Source organism: Mesocricetus auratus, unplaced genomic scaffold, assembly GCF_017639785.1.
Source record: "Mesocricetus auratus isolate SY011 unplaced genomic scaffold, BCM_Maur_2.0 Super-Scaffold_100676, whole genome shotgun sequence".
Classification (NCBI taxonomy): domain Eukaryota; kingdom Metazoa; phylum Chordata; class Mammalia; order Rodentia; family Cricetidae; genus Mesocricetus; species Mesocricetus auratus.
In genome coordinates this window covers 70,932,829-70,948,664 of record NW_024429266.1, presented here as the reverse complement: position 1 = coordinate 70,948,664, position 15,836 = coordinate 70,932,829, and the positions used below count along the sequence as shown (strand labels likewise).

Sequence of the window (15,836 nt, the reverse complement as noted above, 5' to 3'; positions counted from 1 at the left end):
TCCCTTCAGTGAAACCAAGGTCTTCTTTGCTTGTCTTCTTTGAAAAAAATTCCAGTAGACACCTTTCTATGGCTACGATAAAAGCAGTCTGACAAAAAGCAATTAATGAAAGGAAGGGGTTTATTTCATTGGAAAAGTTAATCCATCATTGTAGGATACCAAGGCAGAAACTCAAGGCAGGAAGCTGAAACAAAAGCTATGGAGGGATGCTGCTTACTGGCCCACTTGTTGGCTCATGCTCAGCTTGTTTTTATTATACATTCAGAGTCTACATCTCTAGAGATGGTGCTTCCCATAGTGGGCTGGGTGTTATCACATAATTCATCAATCAAGATAACACCTCACAGACATGGCCACAGGCTAATTGTTTTATGGGGATATATTATTTATGATTTCTTAAAGCTTACCTGAGAATTCAGAAAGCAAAGTCAGCCTCAAGCTGTAGAGATCAGGCAGTGGTGTTACATGCCTTTAATTCCAGAACTCAGAAGACAAAAGCATATGGATCTCTCTGAGTTGAAGATCACACAAGGCTACAGGAGATTGAATCAGTCTAAAAGAGTAACAGAGCTCATGCCTTTAATTCCAGCACTAGAAAGATATAAAAGATATGAGCAGGGTTTTCAGTAGTCATTCTCAGGATTCTCCAGCCATGTTGAAGAGAGAATAGCAGTCTGTGATTACAGTCTGGGGTTTGGTGGAGCCAGGATTGCCTTTCAGTCTGAGGTAGAGGTAAGAGCTAATGACTTGACTGCTTTGCTTTTCTGATCTTCAGCTTGAAGCTTAAACCCCAATATCTGTCTCAGCCACAGGATAATTTAATCAAGGAAATTCCTTAGTCATGGCTCCTTTTTCCTTGGAGAATCCAGGTTGTGTCAAATTGAAAATAGAAACTTTCCAGAACAAAAAACAACCAAAAAATTGTAAGTCATGTCATTAAAAGATGTTTCATGTTCTCTGTAGAAAGTTGAGAAGGGTTTTCTTTTTTAAGACAGGGTCACATGAAACCCAGGCTTACATCACAATCACTTCATAGCTTAGTGTGACCTTGAACTTCTGATCTTCCTGTCTCTACCTCCCTCATACTGTGATTACATGTATGTACCACCATGCCAGGCTTATCCATGTTTATCAAATCTAAGGCTACATCCCAAGCTCAATGAAGTGTTTCTGATATTCTGTACCATCCTCAGAGAGGTAACTGAGTCTTCCCATGAGAAGATTTAAGTGGGCACCTGAGTGTCTCAGGACACCATACAGGAAGAGAATATACTCAATCATAAACAGAAGTATATCTGCTTCTGATGAGTTTATTGTAAAACTGTGCCAGTGTGCACATGCATACAAAAGTCCAGCAATGCTGTATAGTATAGAGACAGAGCACCTGCAAAACACACATACTAAGTACCAGATGCTAAGAGCATTCACAGCAATCTGTTATCCTTACAAGCAGCAACAGGACTCCCAATGGGCCTAGAACAACAAAATTAATGGATTGGAAAGCAAGAATCTAATGTACAAGCTCTCAAAATTCTGCAGGCTGGCAGACTCACAGAGCTCATTGGGTACATCAGTGATGGGGTATGAGGGGTACAAAGCAGCCAGCAAGACTCTAATAGGAGCAAGGTGAGAATAAAAGAGCAGCAATGAAAAAACAGACAACTGGTCAACCCACACCAGCTCCTCCAGGAAGGCAAAACTCCATTTCCAACAAGAAGCTTCTTTGAACTTCGGTAAAATAAATAGTATTTATAAAAAACAGCCTCTGCAGAAAACAAATGCCATAATGAGAAAGTAAAACAACAGAATTCTATGCAGTTCACCCACTTGACAGTTAAATCATTTTATATTGAATTCAGGTTTCATGGCCCATTAGAGGTCTGGAGGGAGAATTCTCAGGGATACTTCTGGACTAATGAGTGTTTTGCAAATTGTTTTTGTAGCACATTCACTCATTTTTTTCTTCTGGGAATAATAAGAATCTTTGGTTTATGGAATTTGGCCCTACATTTGAGAAACAACAGCAGCTATTTTAATTGAACCTAATTTATTTTTATTAGTAGAGGATGTTGGTGTTTTGTATCTTTGAAATACATTTTTGACACTGATAAGCAAATGATGCTATCAGTCAAACTATCATAGCCTCCTACACATGTCTCTACACATCTTTCAAATACCCTCTGACAAATGTTCCCTTACCTCCCCCATAAAGATGTGGGTTTCCTTTTGTGAATCTAACATTCAGAGTAAAACAGAACTTGCAGAGAAGTCTGTGTCATCTACTAACTCCCTTCTCCTCTGGGAAGAAGAGACCAGCATCCTAGCAGAAGCTTTTCTTATTTACCGTGGGGGCACAGATGACCAACACGCTAGAACTTTCTCAGTTGCAGATGGCAAATTCTTCTTGTAAATCTCTCCTACAGCCATCAGAAAGGCATGTGAAGCAGTTACTCAAAAGTCCTCTTAAAAGTCAAGTTAAGATGTTGATAGGAGAAACTATCTTACTCGTCTCTGGTAAAGGGTTTGCCTTAGCTAGAGAGAGACACACTTCACTTATAAACATCTGGATATAGTTGCTATATTAGTTAGTTTTCTCATTCTGGTAAAAATAACAAGAAAAAATGTTTTACATGGGTCACAATTTAGAGTTCAGACCATTGTTGCAGAGAAGTCACAATGGAAGGAGCTTCAGTCAGATGGTCATGTTGAATCTAGTCAGGAAACTAAAACTAATGAATTCTGTTGCTCGGGTTAGTTTCTCCTTTTTATTCAGTCTGAGACCCTGCACACCGAATAGTGCCATTTATATTTAGGGTATGTCTTCCATGCTCAGCTAAACCATTCTGAAAAATCAGACATACCAAGATTATGTGTTTCCAAACTGATCCTAAATCACCTCACGTTGAATCACCTCACAGTAAAGATCTGCCATCACAGGAGCCAATAAAATGTCTGACTTGAGCCCAATGTGCTTAATGTTGGAAATCAACACATGAGACCTATTGATTGAGTTCTCTTCTTGTACTGAATGCTGTTCTAAGTTCTGGGGCTACGGCAGAAACAAAGTAGACACTCTAGGTACTAATCAGGCTACCTTCTCATGTGTGGGGCAAGCTAATGAATGCACATACCATGGCAAGCGATAGGTGTCCTGGGAAAAAATTAAATATCATAGAGAAGAATGGGGAGGGCAAAAGGAAGCTGCAGCTCTTTCCTAATTCATAATCCCTAGGAGGTACTAAATAAATATACTAATATCCTGGGGGAAAATGCAATATGAAGAGAAAGGGGACAAGAAAGAAAGGGGGACGAGAAGGAAAAGGTGGGAAAGGGGAAGAAGGAAAAAGAAATGGAAAAGAAAGGGAAGGTGCTGTAGATCAATTTCCTCCCAACTAAAACATTCCAAGAAAGAAGCTCATAACAATACCTCATAAAGCTCAAGATGTTCCTGAAACTTACAAGGTTGACAAGGCTTCCCCCAGTATTAATATAAAAAGTGGGGATTGCTCAAGAGTAGAAGTACTTACCTACTGGGTTTCCCTTAAGTCTTGAAAAGAAGTCTAGAGATGCAGTGTTTGTAAACTGTCACTCAAACTGGCGTGGCCTTTTTGGTGTTGTAGTCCTATAAATAACACCAATAAGCTCATCAGTTTGTCAGGTTGGACTTCAGTGGAATTCATCCTTTGGTATGTGGTCAGCTTCCTATCTCGTGAGAGGGAGAAGGAAAAGGGAGAAGAAGAGAGATGGGGGATGAGGGGGAGAGAGTGCAAAGACCTTGAAAAACATGCTAAATAACTACAAGTTGGTCTTCAAATCACTAGACAGCCAATGGATTGGTTTAGAGTAGGATAAGGAAGGTCCCCCATGGAAACTGATTGAAATAAGTTTTGCAGAAGAGCACGAGTAGAAGGGAACAAACAACAGAACAAATGCTATGGTCATCCCTGCTAAAGAAAGGTCCTAGGACACAGCAGAGTGCTTGTCATAGGAGTCACAAGATCCAATTCAGATACCTGGGAAGGCTTCCAGAAATGAATGAAGGTTGACTCAATGCAAAGTGGAGAGATAAGATGGTAAGGAAGTAACTCATATCTTCCACTAAGTAACATAATTGATGGAAGATATTCCCTGGAAAAAAATTATAGCATGAATGAGATTTGCAGGAGACCACCATAGATTTGTCAAGTTCTCCTCAACTCTGGCTCTTATAGTCTTTCCATTCCTTCTTCTGTGATGGCTCCTGAACTTTGTAGGAGGGTGACATTCTTTAAGTTTTTTAAATGAAGGCTCAACCTCCCTCCCTCCCTCCCCCCTCTCTCTCCTCTCTCCTCTCTGTCTCTGTCTCTCTCTCATCTCCAAAGCCTCTTCATGATACCTCTGCACCAAATAATGACCCCTCTCCATGGTTATGAGGCTCTCTCTCCAAATGGGGCTCACTCTGAAGGGTAAGTTTTGCATCAACTCCTTTCTCCCAACCTGCCACATCTAACGTGTATTTTGTTATAACAGCATTCACAGTCCCACCTCCATCTGACTAAAGCCCACCAGAGCCTATCTCATGACATCTTCTCATATAACCTGGGTCCCTCATCCCATTCATCTCATGGTGTCCCCAAAACTAAGCCATATGCCAAAACCCACACCACATTCTCTCCAGCCCCTGACCAGTACTTAAGGAAAGACCCTAACTTTTTTTAATTGTATGTGTTAATGTATGCATATGCACCACCTGTGTGCTGGAGCTTATAGAGATTAAAGGAGGAGTTGGATCCCTGGAATTGGAGTGACAGATGATTGTGAGCTACCTTGTACGTGCTGGAAACCAAGCTTGGGCCCTCTGTGAGAGCAGTAAGCACTCTTAAGCCCTGAGCCATCTCTACAGCCCTCAAGTTTTTAACAAAAAAATGTTTTGGTTTTGTGTGTGGCCCAACAACTCTTAAGTGCCAGTGAAACTTTCAACATGATTCCCATTGACCTTGATGTTCTGCAAACAGGAATGATCTTGCTTGGAAACTGTTTTATTTGCTGCTTCTCCAGGCTCAACTGCACCATAACCCTCCCTGTCTCCCAGTATCCTTTCATAAAATCCCTTCTATGACTGCAATTCACAGTAATGTCCCATGTCTTGCTTTGTTTAATTACTGTACAGAAGACAGATAGTATGAGTCTCCTTATCCAGGTCTTCACTCCCTCTGCTTCCTCATGCCTGCCCTGTGTCCCATGCTGTGGCCACACCAGTGTCTCAGAGAGGTCTCTCAAATCATGATACTAAGAGTAGTCTTGGTTCTTGTACTCCTGAAAGGAGAAAACCCGACGGGATGCATTAGCAAATGAAGCAGTAAACAGTTTGATGAGAACAAGAAAGGAAGAAGAAAGCGTACCTTAGAAGAGTCAGGTGGGGATGCATTGGCTTTGACCCTGGCATGCAAAGGGCTTATGGTTTTCCTCCTCTGTATCCCCCTCCTTTAAGTGTCCTTCAGGAGGAGCACTTCTAGGATAACAGTGCGTAAGCTCTCAAGGAAGCCCTGTTTACCCAGAATTCCATCTAAATAGATATATAAGATGACAGAAATAGATGTATAAGATGGCTAATTAAACAAGCAATAATGAAAATCAGAAAAAGAATGGTTATTCGATGTGGCTGCATTGGAACGAGGAACAAAGGAGATTCCCATAGAGAAGCAAAGGGATTCCAGCATCTGAAGTCCATCTGAGGTCTCACTCAGGACAATTCTCACTTAGTACCTGTGGCTCCTCCCAGCCCTTCCCACGCTGCCCTAAACCTCCCAGCCCAGGCCCTGGGCTTCTGCTTCCTTCCCCCAGCTTCTGATCCTCATATAATAACTCGGCCATTTTGGCAAGACACCTTCTTGGTCTCATGACTTGCTCCTGGCCACTTGGTCTGCAGCTTTTCTCTTAGCCCACTTACTCCCTTTCTCTTCCCTTCCTCTCTTCTTCTCCCTCCCTCCTCTCTCCTCTCATGGCCTGGTTCAGTCTGGACCATCCCAGATGCCTTTGGATGACCTCTCCCTCACATCTACAATAAAACTTCTCCCCAGCCATCCCTAGGAGCAGCCATGAAAGTTTAAATAGAGGCAAGAAAGGTTCCACTCACCACCCGCTGTCCAGGCTTCTGAGAGCTGTCAGAGCTGTGTGAAACATCTTCCTGGAAGACACATCGCCCCTCTGGTTAGCACCAAGCTTCCAGATACTTCCTTCTCAGATTCCTGGGGAAATTACAATTTCTTGGGGACCATTGTTTCAGTCTGATATCCAAAAAGGAGAAACAGAGTGACTCTTTAGAGTATCTTCATTCCCAACAATACAATATCCTGAAGGTGAGTGTGGGAGGAAAAGTGAGGGGCCAGGGATCCTCTGCTCTCAGACTCCAGGGCCTCGGGGACACCCAAGCCCTTGCCTCCCTTGCCCTTGAGCTCCGTTCCCTTTTCAGGTTAAAGTTTGTTCCTGCTATTAAAAATGATTAACGGAATGGGTGTTAGCAGTGCAAAACAGAAGGGGGCACGAATACGAACAGCCAAAAATGGTATTTGCAAATTGTCTCCATTAAAGTTGAGAGTGAATTCCCAGGACACTGTGCCTTTAGTGTCTCTGTGTTGTTGTGGAAATTAGATTAGCATTACCTGTGGAAGAAACTTCTCATGCCACCCCACAGCCACAGCTAGGCTCACCCTAGCAGGCTCACCCTAGCTACAAATCTAGGCTTGCCCTAGGAGGATGCAAGCACCTAAGGAGTTTAACTATAGGCACCTTCAAAGCAGGGGCTGCCACCTCCTAGAGACTTCAGCAAATCTACATGGGCAGAGCAGGCTAACGAGGACCCTGCCACCTGCCTCTCTGGAGCCTGTCCCCCAGGGGGTTGTTTAGCTTCTAGCAAAGGAGAAAGAAGAGCTCGGGCTAGCAGCAGCCTCTCTTGGATCAACTCTGCTTTTAAAGGGATTAGGAAATGAGGGTGATTGGCTTTTAATTGGCCTTTGTGCAGAATCAATGGTGAGCTGTTGGTGAGCATGCTAGAAGAAAACCGTACTTATTTTCACTGAGAGGTGAAAGGGTCCTTTTCATCCGTTCACAGGAGAATGAAAAGAAATCAGAAATATTTCAAATGGAGCAGTAGGGATAAAAGAATGTAAATGTTTTGTCTGGTTTGAATGCAGTCCTTCATTATAACCTCTTTTAATTATGAATTATTATTACAGTTATTACTGGAAATAGTTGTCAACGCTAAATTACTGTGTTCCAGTTGCTCTGCTAAGAAGAAATGATTTGAGTCAGCAAGCTCAAGCTAATTTTGCCTTTGAATGTCTTTGGTTAGGCCTGCACACCAGAGAGGTCCCACACTAGGATGAAGAGTTTAGGGTCTCCCTCGATGGAGAGCAATGTATCCTTTCCATCACCCAGCAGCACAGAAAGAGTGAAGATGGTCTCACTGACAGTGAGCAGGACGCCTCACTGTTAACACCAAGCGGATTGGTCAGGACTACAGCTCAGCTGCTAGTGTGTTTGCCTAGTGTGCATGAAGCCCTGGGTTCTGTCCTCAGCAGCACAGAATGCTGCATCCTTGTAAGGCCAGCATGAGGGAGGTAGAGGCAGGAACATCAGAAGTTCAAGGTCACCTTCATCTACATAGTGAGTTTGAGACTAGCTAGGAATGCATGAAACTGTCCCAAAAAAGTGTGATGGAGTGGGGGTGCTTTCTTCTCTGGAGGAGGAAAGAATGTCTTTGCATTCTAAGGCAGAATTTCAGGAGGAGGAAGGACTTTTGCAATCATACCTGCCCATCCAGGCTCTCCCTCTTCCTCTTGCTCTCTTCATGTTCTGTCCAGAAGACTCACAGAAAAAATCTGACTGAACTTCCTGAGTTATCTGCCCCTCAGCAGTGAAATGTTCTCTGGCTAAAAAGAGAGGATTTGGGGGTGGTGGAGTACAGAAAGCACATTTACCATCAGGCAAATCCAGGCTAAGCTTTGCCTTGTTGCGGGATGCCCAAGTTGTCCAGGTGACCTTAAGTTATGAATGCGTACTTGGAAGATTTTTTTTGGAGACCTTCAAATGCTTGCATATCAGACCTGTTGATGGACGAAACAAGACAGACACAGAGAAAAAAATAGCCATTGTACCACACAGCACACTGCCAGTGTGGCAGGAGTAAAGGGTTTGAGTTTCAATTTTCACATATTATATACTGCATATTAAACATATCCCCATTCAAATAGAAGATATTCTGAAGAGAAAGACTTGTACCCTCTCCTCGACTATCAGACTACTGAGATAATGGTTCCCCCAAGGATGGAATGTCCCCAGGAATCTCATACTGGGAAAAGGAAAAGGATAATGTCCATCTCCAGCCAGAGGGCAGATTACTGCCCAGGAAGATTTTTCACTCAGTTTTGACGACTGTCTAGCCCTCTTGCAAGGACAGACTGGAGCACAGACAGTGATGGGTAAATGACCAGTGGCACCACATTCACTGACTACGACTGCTTACGAAGGCATACCTCTTACCTTCTATTTAAACCTAATAAACCTTGTCAGGACCCTGGGGATGGATATGGGGATTACTAGCCCTTCTCATTTGTTTCTCTTTTCAGTGTGGCCACATTGACTAAATCTCCTTTCTCTCCTTTTCAACATTGCTTGTTTACTTAAATGTCCTATTGAGGATGGGTGGCTGAACCTCGCTTGTTAGAGCTGTCAAGGACCAAGCTCCCATCCTTAACTCTGGTAACATCAGAACCAGAGTGCTGGTGAGTCCCGGGAAACAACAGGCTTCAGAGCAATAGCATCAAAAAAGGAAGTTGCTATCTCTTTGTCTCTTACACATTGAAACTGCGTCTTAGATGCAGTTGCTTAAATAAGATAATACTAAATTTATTTGCACTGATCTATTTTCCTTTTTATAATAGGACTGCAAGAAAACACAAGAGTGTGGTGGCACTATAGTCACCCTGGACAGCCTACAACTAGCCATCAGCACATTTCCCGGGTTTTCTCAGAAAATGTCTTTCTACACTTAGACAATGCAAATGAGCAGAGTTGATTAGAAGAAGTCTTAACTGGCTTTAATGTACAGTACTGTCTCTATAGTACACAGAGAAGCACATGCACAGCACTACTATTCCAGTGTGCTGTTAAAATGTTCTGCTCATTGCTAACTATTGTTAAGCTCTTACTGTACCTAATTTATAAACTAAACTATATGGCTAAGTTTATCCAACTTTGGAATTGCCTTGCATGAATGAGGCCTGGGGTAGTCTGGATGTAATTGGCACCCCATAATCTCGCAGGGAGCAGAACAATTAGGAGGTGTGGCTTTGTTGGAGGAGGTGTGTCCTTGTTCAAGGAAGTACCACTGTGGAGGTGAGGTTTCCTATGCTCAGGATAAATGGTCCAGTGTCTCAGTCAACTTCCTTTGCCTGCAAGATGTAGGACTCTCAGCTACTTCTCCAGTAATAGGTCTTCCTGCATGCTACCATACTCCCCACCATGGTGATAATGGAATGAACCTCTGAAACTGTAAGTTGCCATGGTTGTGGTGTCTTTTCACAGCAATAAAAACCCTAACTGAGGCAAGGCCTAAGGCCTAGTCACAGTACTGTTGCAGGTGTGGATCAGAATCTGGAGGGCACCTGCTGAGCATTTCTGGTTGTAGTATCCTGGAACAAAGAATTGGACCAAGGGCTTGTGGATAGTGATAGAAATAGAGGCAGTTTATAACAAAGGATCTCGAGAAGTGCACTCCGGAGAATGGAAGTGGGCCAGAGAGCTAGGAAAGGTTGAAAGCTCAATGGTGCTCAGCCAAGAGAGTAATGATCCTTTATGCGTCATTTCCCTACTGTCCACCTTTGCTCGCTTTGGACACTGTGGGCTTTTCCTATGAATCCTCTGGCCTTGGCAGCTCCTGATCAGTGGTTTCCAGTCTTCCTTCCGTATGTTAATTGGATACCACCCCACAGTCATCCACTCCTGCCACAGTACTACACCAAAAAATGTTACTTATCCTTACACATGTACGCAAAAGATCAGTACTGTCCATGGTTAGGCCAGAGGCACTTTTCTCAGAAAGAATCCATGCTGGCATCCCAGAAGCAGGTTTTGGGGTTTTTCAGAATGGGTGGTAGTAAGTAGTAGGGAAGGAATGCAGTACACCTGTGCTGGAGAATCTTTGTCTGGGACATTGGGTCAAGAAAAAAGAACCTGACAGCAGAGGGGATCTGCTATTGTAATGAAACATGGCTCTCAGCCCTCATACCCTGGGTCCTTTGTAGAAACTAAGACTTCCAGAAGTAGGTATCTGTTCTCTTACCTAGTCAATCCCATCATTCTGCTAATAACATAATGTAGCCACCTTTGTTACAAGTGGTTCCACTATTTATAATTTGACATTATAAATATGCATTTATATATTAATTTATATAAAAATATTTGTGTGTAAATTGAAATAATATATAAATATATAACCCTATAATTTAACAAATTGATTCTCACATATAGTACCACCTCTTCTGTGTGTCTGTGTGTGTGTGTGTGTGTGTGTGTGTGTGTGTGTGTGTGTGTATAGAGAAAGAGAGAGGGAGGGGGAAGGAGGGGGAGGGAAGGAGTGAGGGAGGTAGAGTGCGCTGAGCACTGATTTAGGCCTCAGGTGTTCAATCTAATGTGTTATTGCACATACCAAAATGTCCAAAGAGACAAAACCCCAACTATGGGTTCCAGAGGCCTGCTCTGATTCTCTGAGTTGCTTCTAGGCCTACTGTACTGATGGAGCTGGTCTAGAGCACATAGACAGTGGTAGATGTTACTCCTGTCATTCAGCCTCAAGTGAGGTGACTCATCAAGTAAGGGTACTTGTTTCCAAGCCTGATGGCCTGAGTTTGATGCCTGGGACCCACAAGGTGGAGGAAGAGAATTGACTCTTGTAGGTTATACTCTGTCATTCACATGCTTGCCATGCCATGCACACACACACACACACACACACACACACACACACACACACACACAGAGGGGACAAAGATAAATGGAAGAAGAAGGCAGAGTAGAAATTTGTTATATTCTCTTTTCTAGATGATAAACAGGTTTGACAATTTCTTTATAGGCATATATGACAGTGCCTAGCTTCCAACACAGCTGTCTAAGCCTAAATCCAGATCTTGGTGCTCTGCCTGGATCCTCCAGGGCATTAGGAAGGCAAAAGCAGATGAAGGAGCACTGTTTTAGCAACCACTGTCTCCTCTGTGCCTAATACAGGGTCTGTTACATAAACACATTAAAGCCTATAGAATGAATCAATATCAGAAAACCAGCAAGCCTAAAGGGCAATGGATATTTGTTGCTAAGTGGACAAAAAAGTGCAAATTTGGATTTGCATAGCTAATGAAAACCAAGAATTGATTTCCATAGACTGAGGAAAGTCATTATAATTTTGGAACTAATGAACCCTCTTTCAGCAGCTGCACCCCAAATCTGCCACCAAGAGTCTTGGAAGAAGAGCTAGCATGGAGAGCAATCTTCCCCACAGCTTCCTTCCTTGTTAAAATTCCCCACGGATGCTTGTTCTCAAGCAAGATGTGAAATTGCTGATTTCTGCTCTATCTCCCCCGCTTTGCACAGAGCTGCCCTTTGAGATCCACAAATGTGCAATTGTCATGCTACCATTAAGTCTTCCAAAATATCGATTTCAAATGTGAATTCCTGTCCTCACCAATTACTCAAAAGAAGTGCGTCATGGGAAAATTGTGTTTCCCCATCCTGTGGCGGTGTCTCAATGCAAACTTTAGAGGTGGGGAAACTGGCCAGCTGTATTCAAAGCATAAGGAATACTGCCAATTTATCTCATAGAAAGGACTATCCTTGTTTGTGTTCAATAGGCTCCACATCTGTAATCTGCTCTCCCCCGCACCCCACCCAAATAACTCACACTGCCCCTTGCCACCCTCCTACACTCTCTGGGCAAGTTCATCCCAGACATTTGTATGAACTCTTGGGAAAGAAGTGACCTCTTTTCTTCCTTGTTTTAAAGGCAGAATTTCATGTAACCCAGGCTGGCTTCAAACTCTATGTAACTTGGGACAACTTTCAACTCCTTATCCTCCTGTCTCCACCTTTGGAGAGCTGAGATGATAGTCACAAGCCGCCATGCCCTGTCCACATAGTGATGTGATGGGACCCAGCCCTAGCAAGCTAAGCAAGTACCCCAGCCAACCGTACAACATCGGTGAACCCAGAGAGCAGCTTTGTAGGCACCAGAGGCAGTGTCTGCATGAGCAAAGACCGGTGGAGAAAACCAGCAACAGATGGGGAGAGAGAGCAAGCCCTGAGGACAGCCCCAGGGAAACAGCTCCCTCCCCCTCTCCTACCCCCTCTTCTCCTCCCCCAACATCCCCCTCATCCCAGTCACTTCTTAAACTTCTGGATTTCTTCAGCCCCTTAAGAATAGCCAGAGCCAGGCAGTGGTGGTCCATGCCTTTAATCCCAGCACTCAGGAGGCAGAGACAGGAGGATCTCTAAGTTGAATGCCAGCCTGGTCTGCAGAGTGAGCTCCAGGACAGCCACACAGGTTGCACAGAGAAACCCTGTCTTAAAAAAACAAACAAAAACAAGAATAGCCAGAGCAATCAAAATGGTTTGGTTTTTTAATCTGTTTAAGCTGGTATAGCTGGATCCCAGTGACCACAGTCTTCCTCCTTTGCATTTCCATAAGCTACATCTACACTTAACTCTGAATCTATGGCACTGGGGTGTTATAATTCGTCAAGCATGGTTCTAGGACACACCCTAAATTGTCTGTTGTCTTCCAAATCCCCAGTGCATTCTCATCTCCACTCAGAACTGAGAAGCTCTGTTGCTTGGGACATGGAAATAGTAGATATTTTCAGGATTCCTCTCACACTCAAACTTAGAACCTTTGCCAGAAGAGCTTTGTGTCACTGGTGATGAAGGAAGGCTGTAAGGAAGTCCCCACAGCAGGGCTGGTTAAAGTGGCTTCTTTACAGACATTGGAAAACATTCAGGGAACATGGTGATGATTCAATAAAGTACTTACCTTGAGAACTTAAGGACCAGAGTTCAAGCCCCAGAATCAATGTTTTGTTTTTGTTTGTTTGTTTGTTTGTTTTTAAAGCAGGCAACACAGGAGAATTCCAGGAGCTCACTAGCCAGTCTAGGACAGCCTGAAAAAACAAAAACAGTGTAAGGAGTCTTTCTCTGTCCCACCAGCCAATTCCCAAATAATGACACACAGACTTCTTATTAATTATGAAAGTTCAATTTACAGCTTAGGCTTGTTCCTAACTAGCTCTTATAACTTAAATTAACCTATATTTTTATTAATCTACCATGTGGCTTTCATCTCTGTCTCATTCTGTGTATCCCACTCATTCCATATCTGGCTGGTGATTCTGACCTCAAGACATACCTTAAATAGCCAAGCCAGCTGCCACACAACTCTAGCTGTGGGCCCTGAATCTCCACCTCCAAGAGATCCTTTTGTTATTTTATTTTTTGTGTTTTTGAAACAGGGTTTCTCTGTAGCTTTGGATTCTGTCCTGCAACTCCCTCTGTAGACCATGCTGGCCTAGAACTCACACAGATATGCCTGTCTCTGCCTCTGAGTGCTAAGACTAAAGGCGTGCGCCACCACCCAGCCCAATTACATATGGCGCCCAGTGTGGGGCATATATATCTAGACACAGGGCCTGAGAAAGCAATCCCTTAGGTAGGTTCAGCAAACAGAGGGAGGGTTCTTTTAAGAGTCCCTGCTGTGCAGCAGAGTGTTATGAGAAGCTATTTCCTTGAGTGAAGCCTTCCCGCCAGCCTGGTTCCAGAGCTGCTTCAATCCCAAATAAACACACAAGAGGTTATATTCATTATGAAGCTGTTGGCCTTGTTTGTCTCTTACTGGCTAGCTCTGCCTTAAGTAATTACCCCATAATTGTTAATCTAAGTATGTTTCTTACCGGAGAATAGTTCCCGGCGTCCTACCCCCATGGCGTCACATGTTGACTCTCTTGTGTTTCCCCTTCCCAGAATCCTCCTCGACTCCTAGTCCCTCCTATCTAGGTTTTCTATTGGCCAGACAGTACTTTATTGACAAATGCACAGGCAAATAACAGGACTTCCCCAACATCTCCTCTTTTCTGTTTAAACAAAAGAAAGGTCTTAATTTTAACATAGTCAAATTGTATATGACAGAACAGTTATCAAGTAAGAACATAGTTACAATATTTTAGCAAGATTTAAAGAAAATATCATCCATCCCATCCTTGTGAGTCAAAAGTTCTATATGTATCTTTTATCATAACTAAGGAAAACTATAATTATAACTATCTGTCTTCAACTCCATCAAAGACCACAGAAGGATAATATATAAACACTAGGATTAACAGAGATATCTTACTGCCTGGACAGTCACCCGAAGTTCCTCTGTAACGTTGGGGCATCCATCTTCAGCCCATAGGCCACAATGTGTCCAGAAGATTTCTCAGCAAAGCAGGAAATTTCAAACTGTCCATCTGCATTGGCAGTCTGTAAGTCATTTTTCTTTGTCCTGCAGAAAGTCTCGTAGACTCTTCATGAAGCGGGAACCCTGTAAGACTGAGTTCAGTAGTCACTTTCCTGTGGGTCCTGCTTGTCCAGTTTATACAACAACAGTCAAGAAGTACAGGCAAGAGCAGTTCTTGCCCAAATGGCTAATCTTGCCATGTTGAAAGCAAACTCCATAACAAGTTTCTTCGATGCCCATCTTCCTCTCAGACGTAATTGGAACTGCCAGGAGCAGACATTTCTCATTGTCAAGAAAAACCCTAAACCATTTTAAATGCCATTTTTTGAAGGTCTTTGAGAGGTTTGAAGACTGTCCATCTCAAATATATTTTTGTATATCTAGAAAACCTAACTTACCTAACTATAAATTCTAACTATTATAAGTAACTATCTATTGTCTGTATTTAATTATGCATTACATTTTAAAAGAACAGTATAAGTACAATACTTAGTCAAGAGGAGAAATATACTTATCACAAAATTGACTTTGAATTTGTATCAATAAATGAAAAACAATACCCATACCCTAGTTCCCTTTTTTACCATTAAAAAAGATTGGCTGTGATCATTAGCCAATTATAAACAATCCCATTTAAATGAAAACAAAGATTTATAAACAAGATGGGAATTGGGACGTCGCTCATTCCAAACTGCTTCCTGCTGGAAGGGGGCGCTGTTTATACCATGGGGACAATGACAAAACTCAGAAACCTGTATAAGTCCGTATTTTCGGGGTCTGTAAAGCTGTATCATCTTAGCTGTCTCAGTCGTTGGAACACCTGGTCCACTGCTTCCGGGGGTCTTGGTTCGTGAAACCACAGAAGACTGGAAGGAATTCTCAGCTTTTCATTTTCTGTGGAAACATAAACTAAAACTCCTTTTCCGAGTAACATATCCTTATACTTAAATTTTGAGGTCAAGGCATTTTCAAAAGATATAAGTTGTATTAATTTAGCAGCATTTATAAGCAAGTGTACTTTAGTAGCAGTTCCTTCCTGAGCAAGCAAAAAACTGAAAAACACAATACCGGACAGTATCCAGACTCTCTGTATTTTTTCCATCTTTGCACGGCTTATTTATTTATCTATTATTACTTTATTTATTTTACTTTTATTTATTTTTCTCTGAGACAGGGTTTCTCTTTGGAAATCTGCCTGCCTCTGCCTCTGGAGTAAATCCTACCGGCGTGCGCCACCACAACGCCGGCTTTTTTATTTATTTACCACTTTGTCGCTTCATTTTCTCTCTCAATCTCACATATATTTTAAACACACTGTAAA

At 42.7% G+C, this 15,836-nt stretch overlaps 1 long non-coding RNA gene across 2 annotated transcripts in view; it reads right to left on the bottom strand.

The window, feature by feature from the left end:
- Window positions 1-551: 551 nt before the first annotated feature.
- Window positions 552-15,836, bottom strand: part of LOC121136938 — a 132,721-nt gene continuing 117,436 nt past the window's right edge. Inside the window, exons 5-8 of one of the 2 annotated variants that reach the window (XR_005874126.1) lie at window positions 13,058-13,184; window positions 7,959-8,084; window positions 6,116-6,227; window positions 552-3,622 (exon numbers count right to left, since the gene is read on the bottom strand). This is a non-coding gene — a long non-coding RNA (uncharacterized LOC121136938). Of the gene's footprint in view, window positions 3,623-4,337; window positions 5,546-6,115; window positions 6,228-7,958; window positions 8,085-13,057; window positions 13,185-15,836 lie in introns of those variants that run through there. The other variant, XR_005874127.1, reaches the window with a different exon arrangement.